Source organism: Lissotriton helveticus, chromosome 5_1 (genome assembly GCF_964261635.1).
Source record: "Lissotriton helveticus chromosome 5_1, aLisHel1.1, whole genome shotgun sequence".
Taxonomy (NCBI): domain Eukaryota; kingdom Metazoa; phylum Chordata; class Amphibia; order Caudata; family Salamandridae; genus Lissotriton; species Lissotriton helveticus.
The window spans coordinates 334,955,438-334,974,793 of record NC_136065.1 but is presented as its reverse complement, the minus strand read 5'-3'; the positions used below and the strand labels follow the sequence as shown (position 1 = coordinate 334,974,793).

At 43.5% G+C, this 19,356-nt stretch overlaps 1 pseudogene; it reads left to right on the top strand.

Annotated features, from left to right (window-relative positions):
- The first annotated feature begins 5,766 nt into the window (after positions 1–5,766).
- Positions 5,767–19,356, top strand: part of LOC144752468 (ubiquitin-conjugating enzyme E2Q-like protein 1 pseudogene) — an 82,855-nt pseudogene continuing 69,265 nt past the window's right edge.

Sequence of the window (19,356 nt, the reverse complement as noted above, 5' to 3'; positions counted from 1 at the left end):
TGCAATGGGATGCAGTATTTGTACCACAACTAGAAAACAATTGCATACCAAAAATATTGTTAGCATGGTTAACAAACCATATACCATAAAAAGCCCTGACTTGTTAAACAACAGATTAGCCTACCCCCCCCCCCTTCCTACTGAAGCTAAATGGTTATATATCAACGATCTCTGGGATTAGTGGGGGACCCTGTACCTTAGCATATATAGATGGACTTTCTCAGCTGATGCAGTAATATTGCCTCAGGACCTTCGCTCAGCGTATGTTTAGAACTCCTGTCCTCAGTTATATGACAAGACATATTTGCTCACAGACAGCAGCTGCATTCTTGTGTTATGTCTAGGTGCTGGTGCCTGACCAGAGAGAATAACAAGGACATCTTTATTTTACCTTATCTATGGTGTTCGGACTAAATCCCATAAAAAGAACAGAACAAGAAAACATATGCAGGTTCTGTGTGAAAATACAATGTGACACAAAAACGTGTGTTTATAGAGTAACATGTGCAAAAGAAATATGGCCTACAATGTGCACAATTAGGGGAAACAACAATGGGCTATACAGGAAACACACAACAATAATACAAAAATGATTTAACCTCTTCAATGCGTCGGACAGCCCCCGGCCAGCCAGCGTCACGGTGGGCGTGTGCGTCAGACGGCCGGGGGCCTTCCAATCTGCACACGCGTCAAATTCCGCTGCACCGTGGCGGAATTTGCGCCGCGTCGAAGAGGTTAATGCAAGAGCATGAAGGTGCCTAAGCTGGCCTAGTAGTATCTAAGCCTAGAAATTGAAACAATTAAGTAGTTTATAGATTCAGTCTTAGCATTATGCTGACCTCATAGAATTTATTATTTTTTGTTATGTTTAAAGCAAACTTCCTGTGTTTTGCTGTGGAGTATAAAATAGTTGGACACAGGTCCTTAAGAAGGTGGTCTATACTAATTTATTCAACCAAATCCCCTACCTAATTGACCATTACCTAAGACCACCGGCTGGGACATAATGAAGGAAGACTATGAAATGTGGTCTGGTTGCTATGTGGTCAAGAAAATTACTGGGGGTAAATTAATCTTTTGGGGGGTTGAATGTTTGTGGCTTTGGCCGCTAAAAAGTGGGGTTTGTGATGTCTTAAGTAATATGCTTTTAGCAAATTGATGAAATTATGAGATGTATTGTGAAATTTGATGTCATGTTTTTTATTGTAAAATTGATGAAAGACATATAAATGGAGTAAAGTCTATTTTTGTAAGGAAACAACAAATAATTTTGTAAATATGACTGGGTCACTGTTTATTCAGTATTAATTCTATGTAAGAATTATACAGCCTAAGCTGGAATTTCTATTAATACTTTATAAGTTATGTCCACCTTTCACGGTCCTCAAAGTATGGGTGTACCCTTTATTTGAGGAGCCCAACAGGCTACTGGGCAGAGGTGGGCGAGACAACATATTAACAGGGAGAGTCAAGCAAGAACCAAGCCAAGGTTCAGAGTCCATGCCCGAAAGGGCTCTTAGAGCCAAGCTCAATCATTAAAAAATGTTGGTATGTAAGTATGCAACAATAATTATGTAAAAATGTAATAAAGTTGCTTTAAAAACGTGTATTTCTTTAGCATGCAGATACGTTCCACCTTAGTACTTCAGATTATATCAATGCATTGAGAGACATTAATTCAAAATAATGGTTTTACAATATAAACTTAGAACTAATCATCTCTCCCCACCCTCATGATAATGGCACTAATTAAGTCAGTTGTCCTGTGTAGCCTATATGTGGCTTAGTTTTTATAATATATTGATCAATATTATAGACTGATAGACTAAAATGTTTTTAATATACTGCACTTCCTGAACTCACACTTTTAAAAGTACTCTCATTTGTGATAACGGAAAAAAGGAGGCTCTGTGGAATAAAATATTTGCCTAGAATCACACTGTTTGTTCAAGTGGAAAAGCTGGGATTTACCCCAAATTTTCTTGTTTAATATTAAGAAATTCAGCTCCTAGATGGGTATATCTTTATCTCGCCTGTTTTACATCAAATGTCACTGATTTCTCATTAATTATTCTTGCAAGAACAGTGCTTCCCTGAGAGGAAACTCAAAGCCTGTGCTTGGTAGGCAATAATTATGTGCAGACTTATAACAATGAAGATAGCAGATTTTTAATTACTGTATAAGATATTGCAAAACAACAGGCTGACGAGTAGGTGTTACAAAGACCGGTGATGATGATCTGTACAGGAAGTCAAAAAAAATTCCAAAATGTCCAGAAAACAAATACTGTTGACTCAATGTCTTCTTGATTTCTGAAACATAGATTCAGAATTTGAGTACAAGTTCACCGGTCTACCGTAGCCACCTGATATAGTCAACATAGAAAAGTGTTGACCCATTTAAAAACAATTTCACGTGGGGTCATCATCAGGACAATGAATCCTGCTTGGGGATCCACAGTGCCTGGCAGTTCCAACAAATACTTTAGGAGTCGGATCATTTATGAACATATCGAGCGGATTCAAAAGCTTTCTGGAACACATGAACAAAAAGATGCTTCCTTACACATTTGACATATAGTGGGATGTTGCTACCTGTATGGTTCTGATGAAGACCCAGTGTGAATTTTTTTTAAAGGGGTTGAAACGGTGATACATTTCTATGTTGACTTTAACGGATGGTTTTTGTAGTAGGATCAACCACACATTCCCTTGTGTAGAGCTTAACTATGCCAACCACAGACTCCCTCATGTAAAGCTTATCCGTGCAGTCGTAGACAGGGATCAACCGCACACGCCCTCATGTGCTGTTACAGACAGGAGCGAACCACATTTAAATAAGCCTTGGTTGCACCTCAAAAATGGACAGCCTAGCCTGATCTGCCCCTTCTTATTATTTCTGAATTGGAATACAAGTGTTTTGTTTCAGCCTATTTGAACCTCATCACATGGTGCAGAGTGAATCCCTGCGCACAGCAAGTTCAGAAGTGACAGCAAACAAATCCATGCGATCTTGCCCTTGGGCATGATTTGATTGAACAGGAGAGGTGTAGTCCCTAGACAGAATTTGGTGCTTCCCGCTAAACTTGTCTCAACTTGAGAAGTCAAAGGTGACCATGCCAAAAATCAACAAATTTTTTCTACAAAAATGACAGACAATAAAGTATTAACCTTAAAGGTGTGATTTTAAGAATTTTAGGCATACAGGCCTAATTCAATATGGTCAGTCCGTTAGTCCATAAATCAGAGTGCAAAACCCAGTAGAAGTACAGAATCAATCAAAAACTCTGTAACGGTCAGATCATCAAAATACAGAGCAGAAAATGAGACAGAAATCCAGCCTTCTAAAGTGAGTAGAAACGGGCTCTCTATCACATCAACAAATCATATCTTTTTTTTATAGGGTTCTAAACAAAGGATTGCATACATTCACTATAGTAGTACATGGTTCAAGTGTTCTCAACCAATCAGAAATAAATACAAAAAAAACATACACAACTAAATACATTCAACAAGTTTCACATAATTCCACCACATGGGACTTCTCACAAGCAATCGACTACACATGGCACAGTAAAAGTCATATAGTACACGTTTCTCCCTGGGACAGCCATGTTTAAACTTCAATGTGTATACTTCACCCAGACCAATCTGTGAAAGACGTCATCCTTCTCTGTGGAATACATAAAATGTTATAGTGTACATACAATATGCAAGTCGCCCCTCCGTGAGCAACATACTTATCTTATCCTCATTCCCACCCCTTAGCACCATAGAAAGACATTAGACAGATAGTTGGTCATCACTGCGTAGTCGTTTATTACACCTTTAAAACAGAGTAACCTTTATTGTTCTTAACTGAAATGCTTGGCCATTTCAAGGCATAGATAAATCAATCAACACATATGTTAGCCAAAAGAAGTAGGTTATTTCCATTCCAAGGAATATATTTTGCAATGATATTATTTACATTCTAAGCATGGCCTTAGCCATCCGGATATTAATACACGCACTTCGGTAAAGAATCCAGCAGTGCTTGCTGTGCCAGCAGGCCCCAACTTGCACTGTTTTCATCCATATTAACTTTCAGTCCTCCATCCCAGCGAGGCACTGAACACCGGACACCGCCTCCAAAGTTTAACACAAAAACACCGGCATCTTCGGTAGGGCAGGAGAGTCCAGGACCACCAGCAGGTCAGTCCCCCCTCCAGCTAGCCCGGAGCCCCCATTGAATACTATCCCTGTTCCAGGGTCAAACAGTTCATGCCAAAAAGGAGTCCACACCATTTCTGGTGCCCGGGACCCCGCCAATCTAGTCCTTATTGTTAGGGATGGGTGGGTGGGTAACTTGTTGCTGGTCCGCCACCTCAGGAGCTCCAGTAAAGGACAAAGAGGGGTTCCTCCCCCTTCGCACGGCTTTTATCCTTGACGAGGAGCGGGCACGACCTCTTGCCTGCCCCCTCTGATGACGCTGAAGGGTGGCCGCCCACAATACTTTTCACTTCCGGCCTCCCCTCATGTCCCTCCTACTGGAAAGGACAGAAATAGTACAGGCTCATGCCCGAGATGCCACGCTCATTCTAGTGAGGTGTGAGATTGCAAGTCTATTCACGTGGTGCAATGGAACGTCACAGTAAAAATGGGCTCTAAATCTAGATTGTAAATTAGTTTAAGTGCGAATTTTCATCACTGCAAAGCATTAATTTCAGCAAAATCGCTAAATCACGATTGGCCCCCTCTATGTATTTACAAGCATCAATAAAGAATCCAAACATGTTATTCCTCACTTTTGGGTCTTTTCACCACAGTGTTTTACACAGATTTCAATAACTCTAGTGTTTTTGTTCTATTCACTAGAAGGGAGTCTGGAAATTCTGTAACGTTGGTGAGTACTTATTTCGAAGGGTTAAGGCAGTAAGGTTCGGCAACAAATGGCGTGGGCGATGCAGAGAAGAAGGAAACGGTGAGTGGGTGGTGGGGAGAGGTGTCCTTGAGCTGTAGAGAGCTCAGTCATTGGAAGCCCCCCGGGGCTTGAGGCTATATTCGCACTTTTTCCCTGAAGTGCTCTCGTCTGAACATTCCCATTAAAAGGACAGATTCGAACTCCAAGTGACGAGCTTTTACCGCTCCATAAAAACAGACACAAACACGAGGTCAGGTGACAAGTGGAGGGGCGGGAGCGAGGGGCACGGGAATAGAAAGAAACCTGCAGGCGAATTATAAGAGTGTTGGGGTCTGAATAAAGGAGACCGCAGCTGAGGCATGTTTCAAGAGGTTTATTCGAAAGAAAGCCTGGTGCCGAAAGCATTGGCAATCCGATAAATCTGGCCTTGGAAAGCTGGCGCAATCGTTTTTTAGGGCTCGGACTCCACCCCCTGAAAGGGGAGGAGTTAGAGAACTAATGTTAAAGGAGAAAAAAAAGAAGAAGAGGGCCTTGGAGAGAGAAATTCCAGACATTCCTTAGCGTTTTCTGTCATCTGGTCAGTGATTCGTCTTCCTTGTGTTTTCTTTTTAATAGGCTTGAAGTGATAGGGTAAATGTAGTTTTGTTCCGCCATTTTGAGGCATATTTCGTGCGTGCTCGCGCAAAGAAGTACATTAATTATATTTAGGAGCTGTCAGGGTGGCCGTGTAATGCATTGCAGATGGTGCGCGCGCGTTCACCATCTAGCAGTGTGTTTGTCGGGCGCGCGTCCTCCTCCTTACGTGCACACAGGCATATACGCCGTGTGCGGCTCCTTCCTGCCGGGTGCGCAGCCGGCGGCTGATGAAGGAGCTGCAGGACATCCGCAAGCTGAGCGAGCGCTTCATCACGGTGGAGCTGGTGGAGGACAGCCTCTTCGACTGGAACGTCAAGCTGCACCAGCTGGACAAGGACTCCACCCTGTGGCAGGACATGAAGGAGACGGGCACCGAGTTCATCCTGCTCAACCTCACCTTCCCGGACAACTTCCCCTTCTCGCCGCCCTTCATGCGGGTGCTGAGCCCGCGCCTGGAGAACGGCTACGTGCTGGACGGCGGCGCCATCTGCATGGAGCTGCTCACCCCCCGCGGCTGGTCCAGCGCCTACACCGTGGAGGCCGTCATGAGGCAGTTCGCCGCCAGCCTGGTGAAAGGGCAGGTAAGCTTTTATCTTAAGAGGGAGAGTACCGGCACTTCGCAGAAACAAGCCGGTACTCTGATATTTGCGTAGTGACACAAACTTTAGCCACACAGGAGAATTTGCACCCGTGCCACCCGCCGAGCAAGCACCTCGTAGAATCTTATCCTTTCCGAGGCAGAGGTCTCGATGATCTGCTGTAAGGGTAACATTTGAGAGAAATAGTATTTTAAATGGACAGGCGAGTGTTTGTAAATAGCAACACCGCCGCTGAGCCCCCTTCCATCAACGCAGTGTTTTTCCAGTTTCCTCCTCGCTCCGCCCGCGGTATTGCCCAAGATAGTTCGTTCATTCATAACGAGGCGGGACTTCTGCGAACTGTGCTCGTGAGTCGCTGACCTTTGAGCTATTTCCCTCGAGCGTGGCCCCTCCACCCGTGTCCTGTTACCGTGGTCTTAAATGACATGGGCTTCAAGGGCCCGAGGCAGCCCCCCGGTATGCCACCTGCTCCTGGCATCAGAATGGAGTGACTTCTGGGTCGCGGAGTAAGAAGGGAGGGTATGTATGGTAGACGTTTCCATACTTGTGTTGTATAGTAGGCACGGCGCTGTTTTCTGCGATTCATTTTCAACCGGGAATGTCATTCAGTGGAATGCGGCTTCAGAGCTCGCTTACATCGAGGCAGATACATCGAATGACCACGAGTTAGCTGAAGTCCTATCAGTGCACTTCGAGGCAGTTCAAATGCAACCCTCCCAAAAAGGATTCAGAAAATACGGATGATGGATTGTGTTTAGCCCAGTAGCTAGGAAGGATGCCACGGGCCCTGGACCAAGCAAGGAAAACGCACCCGTTCACTGCTGTAGGGATAGTAAAATGATCAGGCTTCAACGTGCCCCTTGGGCCTCTAGGCCCCAGTGCCACTGCACTTGCTGCACTTGCTGCACCAGTGGCACGCGCCTGGTTTATTCTTCACATACAGACACATCTGGGCCTCTGAAGACATGGTGACAACACACACACAAGTGTTTGGGCACATCACGGCTTGCTGGAAAGACACAGTAAATACTTTGAAACCACCATTGCCACTGGGGTCAGAGACGGGGCTGCCTTCTTACCACCCTTATTTTCGATTCACCCGTGGAAGGGGGATCTCTAAAGTGTTCTCCAAAGTTGGGGGGTAGGCACACTGCTAGACTGCTCAAGGTCAAGAAACAGAGATGGTACCTAGGATCTGAAAATTTGAAGGTTGTCTTTTACTATACCAGTAGGGGGCTCCAGTATATCTTTGATTTCAGCGTCATTGTTTTTTATTTTATAAAAACATACGATTAACACAATCAAGACTGAAATACATTGCTATCAAGTCACGATCAAGTTGGCCATTAAATCATCACCACATTAGGATTGATAAAATGACCGACATTAGCGGTTTTAGGATATTAAACCTAGAAATGCTGTAAAATAAAATGACAACAAACAGGGCAAGATTTTCTTCATTATCGCATATGAAAGCACTTTCAAATATGTGAGTTCAGGATACCAGTTGTACAAACACCGATTGTGTTCAATAGACTATAATGTTCATCTATAATAATCTGGGCCATTACAGGGTTTACATGACAACTGTCCTGCCTTTTAGTTCACTAATGGTTCATGTTTAAAAACGATCACTTGTACAAAGTACTTCTCAGTGCAGAGCTATAAAGTGACGTATTAATATCAAAGTTTCCACATGTTAAGGAAATGCACATTTTGTTTTATAATATTTTACGTGAAGTTTGTTGTATGTTTTACATAGCAAACATTTTAAGGGCTCGGCTCGTGCACAGGCTCTAAGAGCCAAACCAAACCCTTGACTGGGCTTGGCTCTCACTGTTAATTTGTTGGCTCGATCATCTCTACTACAAATTAAAATGTTCAATTCATGAAGGTGGTCTGCATTCTAAATAGAGCTAGGTCATGACGGGTCTCCAACCTAATGACTTTCTGATTATGTCTCCATGTGTGTGGCAGCGTCATACATAAACTTAAACTTTACAATCTACACCTCTGGAGTTTTGAGGCAGTTTACCGCGCCCCACATATGATCCGATTTACATTCTCAACCTTTACGAATGAGCGGATAACTCCGATATTCTGTGACAGACAGTCACACCTATGATTAGATGTTTCACATTGAACTCAAAACCTAAGTCGCCTGATCTTGGGAGGCCATCCTGTGATGCGTGTTCCCTATACAGAGCAAACTGGGTATCCATAGCTTTTGGGGTGCATAGTCTAAAAGGACTAACTGCTTCACCTGCATTAAGGTGTGATTCTCTCACCAGCTCAACTCAGATCATCCCTCCGTCTTACCAACTAAAGGTGTCTGCACTCTTGCAGTGTGCTAATGTGGCCAGATAACATTACTGGGCCTACTAGCTGGTGTTTACTCACACACCTATTCAATCAACCATGCGACCTTCACGCTGTTGCACCCATGCTAAGATAAAAGACCATCAGTTAACAGCATCGGATCCCATAAGACACAGTAGGGTGATTCACCATTAATCTTACAAAGATAAACCCCAGGCAATAATCTTCACCTGTATAATGCATGAAACTCTGGATCCGTACAGCGTTCCTCCTCACCCTTCTCTTTCGGACTACAACATCAGCATCAACACACTAAAATGTCTCAGATCTGACATCCAGTCAGCGTGCAACTGTTAAAAATAGTGGAGCAGCAGCAATCTGCCATTGAATACTAACTACTTCAGCTAAAGGCACATTTATTGCAAAAAGAGCAACCTCCACTTTGAAAATGCAGCACTATACACATTAACAAACAGCACAGATGATTCAGGGCAATGTAAGTCAATACCACAATAAGGAAAAAAAAGTGCAGGTAGGTCTCTTTCCAGGCACATTGACTACATGCACTACGTGCCCTGGATCTCTGTTACAAAAAAAACATGTAATACTGCTATGAGTTTTAGGAGAACTGACGCAGTCTATGATGTTTTAACGGAATACGTATTTGAATTTTATTATCATTATAGATGTCGAACTTTTCTAATTGTTCTTTTATGTAATGTGATTACATATTGTGCTATTATGGTTGTTTGTTTCAACTGAATAAAGCTGGGAGGAGTTTGAGAACTAATGTTAAAGGAGAAAAAAAAGAAGAAGAGGGCCTTGGAGAGAGAAATTCCAGACATTCCTTAGCGTTTTCTGTCATCTGGTCAGTGATTCGTCTTCCTTGTGTTTTCTTTTTAATAGGCTTGAAGTGATAGGGTAAATGTAGTTTTGTTCCGCCATTTTAAGGCATATTTCGTGCGTGCTCGCGCAAAGAAGTACATTAATTATAATTAGGAGCTGTCAGGGTGGCCGTGTAATGCATTGCAGATGGTGCGCGCGCGTTCACCATCTAGCAGTGTGTTTGTCGGGCGCGCGTCCTCCTCCTTACGTGCACACAGGCATATACGGCGTGTGCGGCTCCTTCCTGCCGGCCCGGGGAGCTGCTCTGCCGCTCTCTGCAGAGTACGGGCGACCGAGCGGCGAGCAGCATTCCCAAAAGAGGGAGCCCCAGAACCGAGGCCCACATCCGCAGGCCCATGAACGCCTTCATGGTGTGGGCCAAGGACGAGCGCAAGCGGCTGGCTCTACGGTTCCCGGATGTGCAGAACGCCGAGCTCAGCAAACTGCTAGGTAAGGCCCAGCGCCCAGAAGCTAAAATAGGCAACACTTAATAATAATGATTAATAAGACGAATTTCCAATCCTTTGCATAGCACTCAAGTTTTGCTTTAACTTTTTATGTACTCCATGTTGCCCTATAAGTATTGTCGGATTCCGTGAGATAGGTTGATTTGCCCAGGACCGCGAGGTTTGAACAGAAGCCTCCTTGCCCAGAGCCAGATAGCCCACTTCAGAAGAAATGCCTCCTACACTATTTCCTTAAACAACACTTGTAGTTGACTGTGCATAGTGTCCACACACTAGAGGCATCAGATCATTCCTACTATACATATATTGTTCCTAAAGAACCCGAGGTTAAAGCGAACGGGGCCCGATTGCCACTGCTGTATGTTACTGCTAAAACTGTTTATACATATTTTCATATTACTGATGCTTTCAGCGCTTAATTTGAGCCGGTGGTTTTCGGTGCTCGGCACTAGCACTTAAATGTCCGCACCGGCTTCAGTGACAGTCCACCACATGGTGGCGCGGTCTTTAATTTTGACATGTGCACAACAAACTTATTTATTAAGACAATATAGATTAAAAATGAATTCCAGCCTTCCACGCCATTATTGTAGCTTAGTGTGGCCTAAAACAGTTTGAATTGTCACACTTTTAGGAGTGAGATGGTTAGGTGGTTTGTTGGTAATGGTATTGGCAACAAAAAAAAAGGGAGGGGCAATATGTGGTGCAAGCTGCAGTGGTCTTCCGTGATGGGCCCTGGCACTTTTTTTTCTCCAATTTTTGATTTATTCTGATTTCGATATTGCATTTGAAGCTAATTATGTTACTAACGCTGGCGGTGAGTTTCGAGGCTTCTGTTAAGTATGATGCATTTCGACCTCGTCTCCTCCTCAGACGGCAGCATCACCCCCGTTCGTCCCCACTCACAGTTACGCTACTACGCATGTGTTCTACTGAGGGGTGTTCTATATCACATTAATGTCAAGCCCTGGCCCTATGAGGTGACGTCCCCACTCTTGTGTGATTGAGGGCGGGTCGCGCATTCTTCTTGGGCCTCTCTGGACGTGTACGGAGGCCGGGCGGTGTGCAACAAGTCACTTCTGGTTACAACCGACCCGAGCCAGTCTCGGACTGTAGATGACCCCCACTCCCCTTGTTTAACCATAGCGCTCCGACGCACTGAGAGGCTAATCAAGGAATTATTGCTTTTATGGACTCTTTCCCTGTTTTTTTCTTAGTTTAAATCGGACTGTGCGTGTGTGCTGAATATTTGCAGATTGCTTTTTAGAAACTAAGTAGACACTCGCACAGAGCGACTTTTATGGGAAGCCCCGTCGCTATGTAGGCTTAAAAACTCCTAAATGGCGCGCAGATAATAGTTGATAAAAAGACACTCGCGTGTTCTGATTTTACGGTACATTTTTCCGTAGAAAATTCAATGTAAATGAAAAGTATGTACTGGCAGCTTTCTAGCTCGCTGCTTGTCTTTTGCCACCTCTGGAATTATAGTGGTTTCAGTGGGGTAACATTAGCACCTGCTTTACCGTGCACAGGCTCAAGTTTCGATACCTCACAGGGTGGTTGATCACGTATTTAACACACGATACAGTTTGAATGGATGAGTGAATCAACTAGTGAGCCCCTGAAAATAAATAAATGCTTGAAGGAGTGAACAAAGCAGTGTCTAAACGAATGCATACTTTGTGCTTAACGCACCCAGTTAGGGCTTCGAGCGCTTTGGTGATCATGGTTAGAACAACGGAGGGACCGATTTAGAATTTAGACACTTGAGTTAAAGATGCTTTTTCAGGAACCCTTTGAATTGCATGAAAGGCACTTTTCAGAATGAGTATTTAGTTGGAGCAAAGTACACACTTTTAAAATGTTCAACTCTGCTGTGTACGAAAGTTTATGGATTTGCGTTTGCGTGCAGCTTCATGTGCACGCGCGCAAAATTAAAATAGTCTTGGAAATACAGGAAGGACATCACAGGCAGTAACGGTGCAATATTCTCACACTCACAAGGAGATCACTGGCAGTACACACCACATGAACACATTCCATAACACATAGCAACAATACATTGGCATTTACAATGCCATTAGCTCAAACTCAAATAAATCCGAGCCCGATTGCATTTCTAATGCTTGTTTGTACAAGCATATGCCACAATTTAAATTTAAAAACAGAAGCGCCCATAACCTTGCAGTAGAAATAATTTTTTTTAAAAAGTCAATATAATAAAAAAGAAAGATTAACGGCTGCATAACATTTTGCCAGAACTGTACATGTTCATAGCAGGCAGCAGAACTACTTACAGGCAAAGAAACAGTTTTACGTTTTCTTGTTCTTCATACTGTGTTTATTTCCAGTTTCATAGATAAGAAAGGCTAAGGTCTTAGAGCAAAGCTATTCGTCATGTTGCCAAGTCTGTCTCGAAACTGTTCACTTAGAATAAACATATGTCGTAGACTTAAGACACTGACAGGCAATCTTACCCTCAGGCAACACAAAACTGAAGAGCTCAAACGTGTGACAACACAGCTACAACTCAGACTACATGGATCCTAACAACCCAAGCGTCTGACTGCAAGTGCACCCAGATTGCACCAATGCTCCAGACGTAGGACTCTAAAAGAAGCCCTTAGTTAGAAACCATTTGAAGGCTCGCGCAGTACAAGGCTGCAGGTAGCTAAGCGCTTGAAGGCTGAGACATCTAACACAGAAGCTATGCATCAAATGAGAAAGTCCTACAGGTTCAGGACTTTGACAAAATAGCTATCCTTCAGGTACAGAGCTTTTACAGGCTCAGGCATCTGACAGCAAATATGCTTCCTAACCATATATGTTCAGGCCTATGACACTTCAGGTTACAAGGTATCAGTGGTGGCTGGTGAACTTTCAAAGTGGTGGGGTGTAAACTAAAACTACTTTGTGAACAAACCTGACCAACTACGAACAAACCTGACCAACTACCGGGTGGGATATTGCTAATTTTTTCTATGTACCTGAATGATGAGCTTATCCAGTTCATGGTTTTATTTAACCCCTCCCATGCTGGTGACGGAACCGCTCCGTCACCAGCCTCGGTCGCGCTGTGCTGGTGACGGAGCGGTTCTGTCACGAGCATGGGAGCGCCGCGTGGGCCCCCCCTAGCGCTTCGGCAGAATTGCCGCCACAGCGAAGGGGTTAATTTGGATCACTTTTTAGTCCTTTTGATCCAATATAAAATCTTTACTACTCTCAGAATGCAGAGAAACCTGGACTCAATGAGTGTTCTATCTCTGGTGGGGTTGCTCTGACCTCCGTTTAGGTAATACGTTAATTCATGTTATTGCCACTCCAAAAATTCTAAACTATACTTGATGGTTAAAGTGAACATATTTTTATTAAGTGCCCACGGAGGCATTTATTGCCATTGTGAATGATTTGTAAAAACTGCTTAAAGTCTGGCTTAGAGACAATGTTAGCCGTGTTGCCAGATTCATGTTTTTCAAAAGATTCATGATAAAAATACAAACGTTTTAGGTATATATTAAGGGGCTTTCAATCAGCCCTCTTCATCCATTGGTCTGGTCAAGAGTCATTCATATTTTGCTTTCTCTCTCTACTGCATATAGCTCAGCCCACTTCAGCCACTGATTCTCTTCACTAATGGCATTTTGTTTGCGCACAGCTGGCTACAAAGTAGTCCACTTCAGTGCCAGTGCTGATGGGCCAATCTCTGCTTGGATTTAATGCTTATTTTTGAGACAGGTAATCACCATCTTTAGATAGCAGCATTTTGATTTTTTTAACTACAGTATTTGTTAAAAAAAACACACACACATACATTAAAAAATATGCAAGTTTGCCAATGCCAGACCAATTGGCTTTGCCACTGCTTGATCAAAACTGCTTTCAGTGAATACTGGTATGACTCACAATTTGGATTCCGATAAGCAAGGTAGAACTATTTCATTCAGCTGTTATTTCTCTTACTATTTGAATGTTCAATCTTCCACCTGTGTTACATACTGCAGCATTCAGAGACTCTGGATCTGAATGTGGACTTGCAGCATAATATGATAGCAGAACAGGGGCGGCTCCTCCACTAAGGCGGAGGAGTGTCACCCCACTGCTCTCAGAGCAAGAAAAAGGAAAAATAAATGATAATAACATAGTTATCATTTTATTTTTCATAGCTATGGTGCTGGGTCAGTGCGGGGCAGGGCTGGTGTCACTGCTGGGAGGAGGAGTGGTTTGTGCACCTTAAGTGCGCATGACGGTTTGGCCGTCTGTCTTGGGCCGGACAAACAGTCCTGCGCGCTTAGCATGTTCTCCACCAGGCTGTTATACACAGTCTGGGTGGAGAGCATGCACCAGCTTTATGTCTTCGTCTGAGCGCCCAACCATGGCGTTCAGACCAATCAAAACGCAGCATAGCAGCGTTGTGATTACCTTAGAGGAGCATGTGTGCTTCCTCCTTCCGGGTTGAAGCAATGACAGTGGAGAGACGCCGGCCGGCGGCTGTGTGGAGGTTAGTGGTTTATTTTGTATATTTTGTCCTTTCAACCCCGGGACCCCCATCTCCAGCCAGCTGACACTGTTTTTTTTATTTGTGTGTCCTCATACCACCATTGTTTGCAACGTCAAGCTTGACATCCGACCTGTACCGCTCCAGGCTATTTGCAGTATCACAATAATCCTGCGTACTAGCCCGCCCAGTTTCCTGGTTGCTAGTTCCACGCAGATGTAATCATTGGACACGAGGGATTAAGTTCTTATTGTACCATTCCAATTCAAAAATTCATCCCAGATCTTAGAATGTGTGCCGGTGTCGAGTCATATGTCCATTTTGCAAATAGTTTTAACTGCCTAGAGCCGGTTGACCCTTGAGGCGGTACAGCGTCTGTCCATTTTTACAAATTTCTCTCCTAGTGAGAAGAATCCGATAAAAGAGTACGGCCCACCTGTTCGTCGATAGGGGCAAGGTCGGCTGATCCTCCAACCCTATCATGATCAACATTAAGCTTATTTTTGTATTAGTGCAGAGAATTTCATGTATTACTTTCTCAACCAACAACCAATAATCCTGTGACAGGTGATTCAAAAAACATATGCCGATCATCCGCACTTATCATACCACATCTGTGACATCTTGGGGCTACAGCTGTTACGAATTTTGCCAGTTTATTTAGTGTCCAATATAGCCTATTGACTGTGAAAAAATGGTTCCTTTTCAAATTTGCTGGCTTGACCACCTTATACAGCAATTTAAAAGAAAGTAGCCACATTCTCTGTGGTTCCGTCATCTGAATAGCACCATCCCAGAACTCATGTGGTGCTTTCAACTTCTTTTCTTCAGAGAACACCAGGGTCCGGTACCAGTCGGTAACTTCCTTCCTTTTCGGAGCCGTGTTCTGTAATTTCTTTTCAAACTCCCAAGTTCCACCGATCTCTATCCTATTTGCCTCCACATAGGATAACAACTACAAGTATTTAAACCTTGAATTGGACACCCCTGTCTTTGGTGTCAAGATTTCCCATGGCACCACCTCTTTAATCACCATGAGATCCCCTCATAGTGCAATTCCCTCCCTCCAAAGTGGAATGCTTAACTGGTCTTGCAAGCATTCTGGCATACCTGGTGAATCCCATATTAGTGCACCATCCGAAAAGTACCCCATTCCCAGTATGTTCCTTATTCCTACCCAGAGGATAAGTGCTGCCTTAAGCGTCTTCAGTCTAACTTTTTTGAAGATTCTTTTTTCCCCAAATTTGTAAAGAAACCCTTTCGTGCCCCACTCCTTAACCATCTCCTCCAACAGCCCACCCCACGCCATGGGCCCCGGTGTACCTAAGGGAGCTATGCACTTCTTGAACTGAAATGCCATGCAGTATAATCTTAGGTCCGGAAGTGCCAACCCACCTTCTGCCAATTTATGCTGCAATATTTTTCAGGACATTCATGCTCCCCTGGCTGCCCAGCCAAAACTACCTAATTTGCCCTGTATTTTATTATTCAGGCCTTTGGGGAAATTAAGAGGGACACAGTTAAAAAGAAATGTCAATTTAGGAAGTAACACCATTTTAATTAGATTTACTCTTCCATATAATAACAGCGGCAGGTTCTTCCATCTAGTAAGTGTTTTCTCGATGTCCTTTACTACCCTCTCTAGATTATGCTGGGGGATTCCCTCTAATGAATTAATAATACTTATTCCAAGATATCTGGTCTCTCTCTGTACACTTCCCCTCCATTCTGAAATATTCCAGCACATTATCCCGGTTTTCTCATTATTTACCGAATATCCTGAAAAAGCTCCATATTCTTTTGCTAAAAGCTCCACACTGGGAATTGTAACAGCCGAATCTGCTGTATAAATTATAAGATCATCCGCGTATAACGCGATTTTCTTTTCAAATGCCCCTGCGCTAAAAGAAATAACCTGTTCATCCTGGTGAAGCATCTGGGAAAATGGTTCGATATATATATATATATATATATATATATATATATATATATATATATAATATATATATCAAACAATAATGGGGACATGGGGCACCCCTGTCTCGTCTCTCTAAGAATCGAAAACCTCCTAGTGAGAGTGCCATTAAGAAGAATCCTAGCTATAGAGTGGTGATATAAAGCCTTTAGTGTTGTTATAAAATGTGGCCCAAACCCCATGATCTCCAATACTGCCCATAAATACTCCCAGCAAACACGATCAAAAGCCTTGGCGGCATCCACTGTAGTAGAAGTTGTAGTACCACACTTGATAATGATTTGATATGCAAATAATGACGCAAGTTTATTCGGACAGTAGAGATGGCCAGTACATGCAGTACTGGTGAGCAGATTACTTAGCATTGGTATGCAGTATTCTATACTGGTGAACAGTAGTGAGCATTGAAGAGCAGTGCACATACTAGTGCTTAATTTGTATTTAAAAAAAAGATAAGTGCAAGGGTTCTCGTCAGGATGCCACAGCAGCTTGCATCACCCATTGCCCCTGCCATGCTGCCAATGATAGTAACAACACAATGACATACCATCACACTCCTACAGGTGTGACATTTTCGACTATTTGAATCCTCCGAAGTTATAAGAATGGCTTGGGTTCAGGTGATAGAAATGTTTTAATGTATATTGAATTAATAATTACTTGTTGTTGTGGTCATCTCTAAATTAGTCAGACAGCGCCACCTTGTGGCAGACAGTTACAAGCGCTAGTGTGGCAAATTAAGTGCTGGTGCCGAGCACCGGAAACCACCAGCTCAAAATAAGCACTGCATGATGCGTCATACCCAGTGCTTTAATTGGGGGGAAAATAGTGCAGGTACTCATTTAAATATGGTGAGTGGGTGGGACTTGGGGGCGGGGCTAAGGGGAAGACATGCCAATACTTATTGACTTCGATACTACTTGCACCACATACCAAAACACCTGAGAATTGTTTTTCAACGAACAAAGCAGGTTGGTTTACTCATTACAGACAACGAAAACCAAACACGGCGATATTTTAACTTTTCCTTGCTATGTAATATGTGCAACATCAATACTGTTAATTGCTGTTGCTTGGCAGAATTCTATATATTGTCGAGTGACACAGAAAGAAACAAGCAGACATGCACACACAAAGCATTCCACACATCTCCTTTAATATAACTTCCAAGAGTGTCTCTATTCTCTCCCGACTTTCTCTCTCGTTTTTGTCTCACACAAAAACAATCACAGGCAAGCAGACAAGCATAGATAGTTAACAAAAGAATCAGGTGGGATTAAAGCCATTTGTACCTGGTTACCTCCCATGGCTTTCTTAATTACGCTGTCACCAGGCTGCCTCGATGTCTGTGTTTGCAACACAGCATGATGGTGAACACCCGGACGGTATGCAAATGAGCCAACGCTGAATTGTTCAGCTGGGCTCGGCTCAGGTCTACAGAAGTGCCTGGGCTATCAAAGAAAGGCCGCCAGCACTAGCGTTTCATGAGTACCGGTACTCTCCTCGGCAGTAGAGAAGTGCCGGTACTCCGAGTGATGAATCTAAGAAGTGCCGGTACTCAGTACCGGTGAATACCACCCCATTTAAAGCACTGGCTATACCACACGTTCTACCATGCGCCCTTTGCATCAGGCATAAGAGACAGCACTGTGGATAGTCTGAGCAGAGTCATTGACATTGAAAGGATGCTGATTTCTTGTCATAGTATCCACTGGTGCTTATTCTTATAATAGAACTGTTTAAGTACAACAATAGCTGTGGAACTCGAGTCGCTGAGTTACTTAAAACTGCAAGTCCCAGAAAGCTTTATGTAGCTAAGATCGTCTCATTGACTCCAAGGGTGGAAAGCCTTTTTGACTTTTCAACTTTGTTCATCATCTGCTCCTACCAGCAATCAGCATTTTTATCAATGGTGATGTATGCATAGTGTTCCCCTAGCCATTCTAAAAAGTGTGTACAACCCTTGATGTACACACCCTTCCCCGTGCTGATCTTAGTGCACCTCATTGTTCAGTACTGTTCACCTATGCCAGTGCTTTGCACACCAATGCTCCGTGCATTACCTTCCAATACTTAATACCGCCATCCAGTGTTATGTGCAGTGCTTAATTTGTAAAATAATAAGTGCCAGGGCCCTCGTCAGTGGAGACTTTTGCAGCTTGCACCATCCATTGCCCCTACCAGCGCTGCGAATGACAGTACAAACACACCTGCTAACATCACACTCATACAAGTTTGACCATTTAGTCTGTTCCAGGCCCACCTAAGGCTGTAAGCATGGCTTGGGCGGCAGCCAAAATCCATTTTTATTGTATATTGAATTAATAAACAACTGTTGTTGTGCACATCTTTAAATTATACAGACAGCATCACCATGTGGCAGACTGTTACAGGCCCCAGTGTTGACAATAAAGTGCAGGTGCCAAGCACCGGAAACCACTGCCTCTAATTAAGCACTGGCATCAAGACAAGTTCGTTCGTTCTCTCTCTCTCTCTCTCTCTCTCTCTCTCTCTCTCTCTCTCTCTCTCTCTCTCTCTTTCTCTCTTTCTCTCTTTCTCTCTTTCTCTCTCTCTTTCTCTTCTCTCTCTCTCTTTCTCTCTTTCTTTCTCCTTTCCAGTCAACTTGCTGGCTCATTGGACTTCTCCAATCTGATTGATCGGACTAGAACCTGAGGTCCACCCAGTTCATCTCTATATATGATTTTTACTGCTGGAAGATCAGCTTCTCCAGTCTACACTGCTACTGTTGGTGAGTCAAAGCCCCAGCGCTCTCAATGCACAGCCGCCACTGCAAGGCATCGTACAGAGGGAAATATGTGTATGCAAATCTGTCCATCAGGTTTGATCTGATAGGCTCAGACTATCAAGAGAAGAGGTGCCCCCTAGGTTACAAACATCTTCTAGGCTCAGGCTTTTGACCTCAGTACTATTCTTCAAGTTATTCCGATATCACCAGCTCGGACTTTGGGCAGTAAACTAATCTCTCATTGCACAGAGATCTTGCAGGTCAGTTCTTACAGGTGAGTTACCTTTCTCAGATATATTATTGTCACAGCAAGGCTATCCCTCAGTTTGCA